At 38.9% G+C, this 5,484-nt stretch overlaps 1 long non-coding RNA gene across 1 annotated transcript; it reads right to left on the reverse strand.

Moving 5' to 3' along the window:
* Positions 1-261: 261 nt before the first annotated feature.
* On the reverse strand, positions 262-4,104 carry LOC134295526 (uncharacterized). Its single transcript, XR_010002133.1, has 3 exons — positions 3,839-4,104; positions 2,937-3,068; positions 262-1,188 (listed from the first exon to the last, which is right to left on the reverse strand). It is a non-coding gene; the product is annotated as an uncharacterized LOC134295526 (long non-coding RNA).
* Between the last annotated feature and the right edge of the window lie 1,380 nt (positions 4,105-5,484).

Genomic DNA, 5,484 nt, shown 5'->3' on the forward strand with positions numbered 1-5,484 from the left:
TTATTTCTTCCATTAGCTGTTGTTTATCATCATCCTATAAACTCTATAAGCTAGCTGGCATTGCCCCCCCTGACGTGCGACGGGAAGTTGCTGCTAACGGTGAGAGAAAAAACATTGTTGAACATTGTGAAAGCCACCCACTGCATGACTATCACCCTCCTCCCACCAAACTCAAATCAAGGAAGGGCTTCATGAGAACCACCACTCCTCTTGATGTCCCCCCAGCAACAGCAAGGGTGTCCCTCTGGGCAGCTAAACCAGGCAAATCTAACTGGATGGCCCCTCATGAGGGTCTGCCTCCAGGGGCAAACCAAAAATGGGCAACTTGGAGGTCCCTAAATAGACTGAGAAGCAGAGTGGGCAGATCAAAAGACAACCTGGCAAGATGGCACTACCTGGAGGAATCTTCCACCTTGTGTGACTATGGAGCAGAACAAACAACTCCGCATATGTATGCCTGCCCACAATGCCCTGCCTCATGCACGGAGGAGGAGTTGTTTAAAGCTACGGACAATGCGATTGCTGTTGCCCGCTTTTGGTCCAAAACTATTTAGCTGTTTGTGATTCCTTTATTTTATCACTTTTAAACTTATTTAATATGCAGTGCCTTTGACACGAAATAAATAAATCATCATCCTGACACTGAAAGGACATTGAAGCAGGATTCTCCTCCTCTCCTCTTGTTTGATTTCAAATTTTATTTGCAATTTTGTAAGCAACCTTAGCTGAAATTGCACAAATAATTTTTTAATGGAGGAGCAGGAGGAATGTCGAGTTACACGTTTTGCAGATGTATGAGCGTAGGACCTTGGATTAACTGAAAGACACACTTGCACAAATATTGAGTGGTGTGAGGAAAACTATTCAGCCTTGTGTACAAGTGCCAAATATTCAAAGATTTACATCTCTATTCAGGACAGATAAAATGAAGTACTTCTTCACATAGGATATAAACTGTAGAGTTTACTGTCACAGGATGCAGTGATGGATACCAATTCATGGAAGTTAGGGCCAACATGTTTGGTTTTATTAACAGCAGGATATCACAGCATTGTTATAAGATATTTAATTCATTGAGGGCTTTTGGGCAGCTTCTTCTGAATCACTGCTCACATATGCTGCAACTTGCTGCTGAAGAAGCATCTGTCTTTTGCAAAGGAATTGCTCACATATCAGGCGGCACATCTCCTACAATATAGAGAAGATTTTTACAGTCTTATCTGATCAACTACCTTAGTCTTATATCATCATATCCTTGGAGGAGATTGCCTTTGTTACATTCAGCAAGAAGACTCAAAGACTGGACAAAACCAATAATATATAAAGATCATGTAAAATGTGGAGCTTTTGAAGACTTTTCAAGTGCAGCTCAACTAAAGTGCATTGCAGAAATATAACACTATGTAACATGATTTTTGTTCCTGTGTTATAAATGTCATGGGAAAAATTTATTAAACTGCAAAATGTTGTTTTTGCAGGAGGGACATCCTGTGGCACATTTTGCTATAGCTTCTCAATATCTCAGAGTCTCAACCAATTCAACATAGTTTGTGGCAGTGACAGAAATGAAGTTTCTGGAATATAACAACTACTTTCAAAGGAAGTACCACACAATTAAAAAGGAAACAGCACTTTCAAACTAGGAACAAAAAAGTTTTCAAATTTTGTTATACAATACTACTAAAATGTACTCCACATTAGACCACCCTTGAAAAGTGTTCAGAAGATAATGCAAAATGTCATGGCCTGACTGTATTGGCTTCCACTTTACATGCAGATGGGTATATTCCTACAAATATGCATGTCCACCTAGTTTCATATGTAATGCCATTCACCACGAGATTGCCCATTCTGTTGTAAAACATTGCTTTTTGATAACAAGATTCGAAAGCACAATCCAAGCATTACCCCAAATGCTATCCAACGCCATTCAAACCATGAAACTTTTTGGAACAACTTGTACAACTGGGGGTGGGAACATATTACCAAAATCTAAATTAAAGGAAGATATCATAACATCCCTTAGCATATCTACTTTTCACATCCCCTAAAAAGAATTTCAGTCTCTCAAGACCAGGGGTCCCCAAACTTTTTAAACAGGGGGCCAGTTCACGGTCCCTCAGACCATTGGAGGGCCGGAGTAGATATTATTTAAAAACTGCACACTGCACATATCTTATTTTGAAGTTAAAAAAAAACCAAATGGGAACAAATACAGCCTCAATGTTAATTATTATTATTATCATTGTCATCATCATAAAAATAAAAAGTGGGTTGGAAAAGACTGACTTCCGAATTCAGACAGACAGAGTTTTGGAGCACAATACTCGTGACCTCACAGTCATGAGTATTTCTTTGTTACCTTTTTTTTAAAAAAAAATATCATTTTTTAAAAAAAGTTTAAAAATGAAGTATGGGATTGTCAATGTTGCAATCCCAGGTGACAGCAGGATTGAAGAGAAACAACTGGAAAAGCTGACCCGTTATGAGGATTTAAAGATCGAATTACAAAGACTTTATTGGACTCCACCTCTATCCATTCAAGAAAGAATTAAAATGGGCATATTTTCTTTCCTTTGCCTTTGTCAAAAGACCTATGTATAAGCAGGATCCTTCCTCCTTCCTTCTCTTCTCCAATCACCATCAGGACTCCTTGGGGAAAAGCTCAGTGGGTACTGGACATCTGACTTGATCACTTTCTTCCCATTCCTCATTCACTACATATATGCAAATTCAGGTATTCCAAAGTATTTAAAAAATCTAAAAGTCAAAAGACCCTCTGATCCCAAGCATTTTAGATACAGGAGACTCAAACTTTAAAAGGAGGTTCTTCATTGCCTTTCATTGTACCCACATCTATTCACCTCCTGTCCTGCTTAGCTTCAACCCTCGTAACATAATCCATGTGGCATAAAACAATAATAGAAGAATGTTACCTTTTCCTTTGCAGCACCAAACCATTTCATCATTAGGGCACATTGCCTGTGGAGTCTTATCGTCCTCTATAGGGCAGTAAGTCTTGCATCTCATTGGACACGGGTTTTCCTCATTACTTGGGCCCATACCATCTTTAAAGGGAACAAAGAAATAAATCCAATCTCCGCAGAAGTGAAGATTCAAATAACAAAAGTATTTTCTGTCCAGTAAAAAAAGTCCATTGCATTTTTCACTAACTATGGAAAGTAGAGTTTAATTTCTCACTATATGATTCTACAAAGAGTTCAGGCATCTCACCAATTTATTTATTAATTTACTGTATTTTACCCCACTCTATCTCAACTCGAAGGGGACTCAGAGTGGCTTCCAAATTAATAATAATTCAATGCCACAATAAACATAAACATACAAATATAATGTACATTATACATAGAAATCAGTAAAAAAAATCATATAAATACAATAAAATAAACTGTTAAAACAAATACAAAGACCCAAAATCATAATCCATTCCAATCGTATTACAGCTGCCTATTGCACTGCCCTACTCTCCGAATGCTTGATTCCATAGCCAGGTATTAAGTTTCTTTCTAAAGGTCAGGATGGAGGGAGCTGATCTAATTTCACTGGGAAGGGAATTCCACAGCTGAGAGGCCACCAGTGAGAAGGCCCTCTCTCTCATCCCCACCAGTCGCACCGCATGGGCATACATGCTCATGCTAGCGGATGCCGGTAAATAGGTGCAGGTATTCACCCTTGCTTTACTTTAAATGAGGCCCCTTTGCCCCATTTTAACTATTTCAGTGCCCGTACATCATTTTTGTAATTAAAAATACACTGTTAATTTTCAGTGCCTCTGACAAAATCCATGTGGCATAAAACAATAATGAAGGAATATTACCTTTTACTCCGCAGCACCAAACCATTTGATTGTTAGAACAATATGCCCTTGCAACCTCATATTCATTTTTAGTGCAGGTATTCTTGCATCTCAAGTAACATGGTCTTCCGTTATCTTTAAAGGGAAGAAAGAAGTAAATCCCATCTCTGCAGAAGTGAAAATGAATTGAAACAGTCTTCTCTAGTCAGACTTCACAACTGGATTTAGATCATGGTTCAGAAAATATTTATTAACACCTTACTCTTTGGAACTGAAAAAAGAGTTCAAAAGATTACCTCTATTATCTCACCCAGTTTAGTGAACTCGGCCCTTCGTACCCATAGATTCTGTATCCATTGACTACATTATCCACAGCTTGAATATATTCTTTCCCAAAAATTTCCAAAAAGCAAACTTTGGTTTTGCATTTTATATAAGGGACAACATTTTATTATGCCATTGTATATAATAGTACAGTAGAGTTCCAGTTATCCGAGTTAAATGGGCAGGCCGTGATTCAGATAACCGGATCTTGTTAAATAATAGGGAGGCCCCACCTGTCAGGCCTTTACCGGAGGGAGAAAACTCTTCCCTTCAGTAAAGGCCTGACTGGGACGGGGGAAATGCGGAGTAACACACTCCCCACTTCCCCAGTCAAGTGACTTAACCGAAGGGAAGAGAAAACTCTTCCCTTTGGTTTAGGCCTGACTGGGACTAACCGAAGGGAAGAAAAAACTCAAGAAGACTACACAGAAACTACAATTTTACCCCCAAAAGACAGCTAAAAGGAACTTAAAATGCCATCAGAAGACCTCTAAATACAAAAGAAATGGAGTTACCGTTCCATTATCCAGGTGGAGGCCACAAGGGGGCACTAGAGAGAGAAGCATAATCCATTTCACGAGAGTGGAGGTTGGGTTGAAGGAGGAAAACAATTTCCCCCTGTTTTCCTGTTATTCTTTCCACCTATGTCCCCATAATGGAAATAACCCTCTTTTATGACATGGAAGGTGGGGCGGGGCAATAACAAGCGAAAAAGATTAGCCCGTACCCTGCCCACTTTCCGTAAAGACTTAAAAACTTGGCTGTTCCAATGTGCCTTTGAATAACAGTTTAGCTCCTGATCATGGCTGCCCAGCCCTAATTTATGTGGTTTTTTTTCCAACACTTTACTCCCAGCCACAGCCTAATTGCTTTGCATTTTTGCACAAGCCTTGCCCTTCCCTCTAATATCTGAACATGCCGACTGTTCCAGCACTGGTCTGATGTTGATTGATGTTATTTTATGATGTTTATACTTTTTAAACTGTTTTAATTATATTGTTTATTGTTACATGTTTTAATTATGCATCTTTGTATTCCTTGTTTAATGCTGGACTTGGACCCCATGTAAGCCGCCCAAGACCCTTCTGGGAGATGAGTGTGGGTTATAAGAATAAAGTTGTTGTTGCTGTTGTCTTTATTATTATTATTATTATTATTATTATTATTATTATTATTAGGGGGAAATTGTTTTCCTCTTTCAACTCTCCCACCCCCATAAAATGAACTACCCTTCGCCCTCCAGTGCCCCCTTGTGGTCTCTGCCCAGATAATGGTATAGTACTGAAATTGACACTAAAATAAAGCGTGATCAGAAAGTACAAATTGCAAACTTCTGCCAGTTA

The sequence above is a fragment of the Anolis carolinensis genome, chromosome 1, assembly GCF_035594765.1.
Source record: "Anolis carolinensis isolate JA03-04 chromosome 1, rAnoCar3.1.pri, whole genome shotgun sequence".
NCBI classification, from domain to species: domain Eukaryota; kingdom Metazoa; phylum Chordata; class Lepidosauria; order Squamata; family Dactyloidae; genus Anolis; species Anolis carolinensis.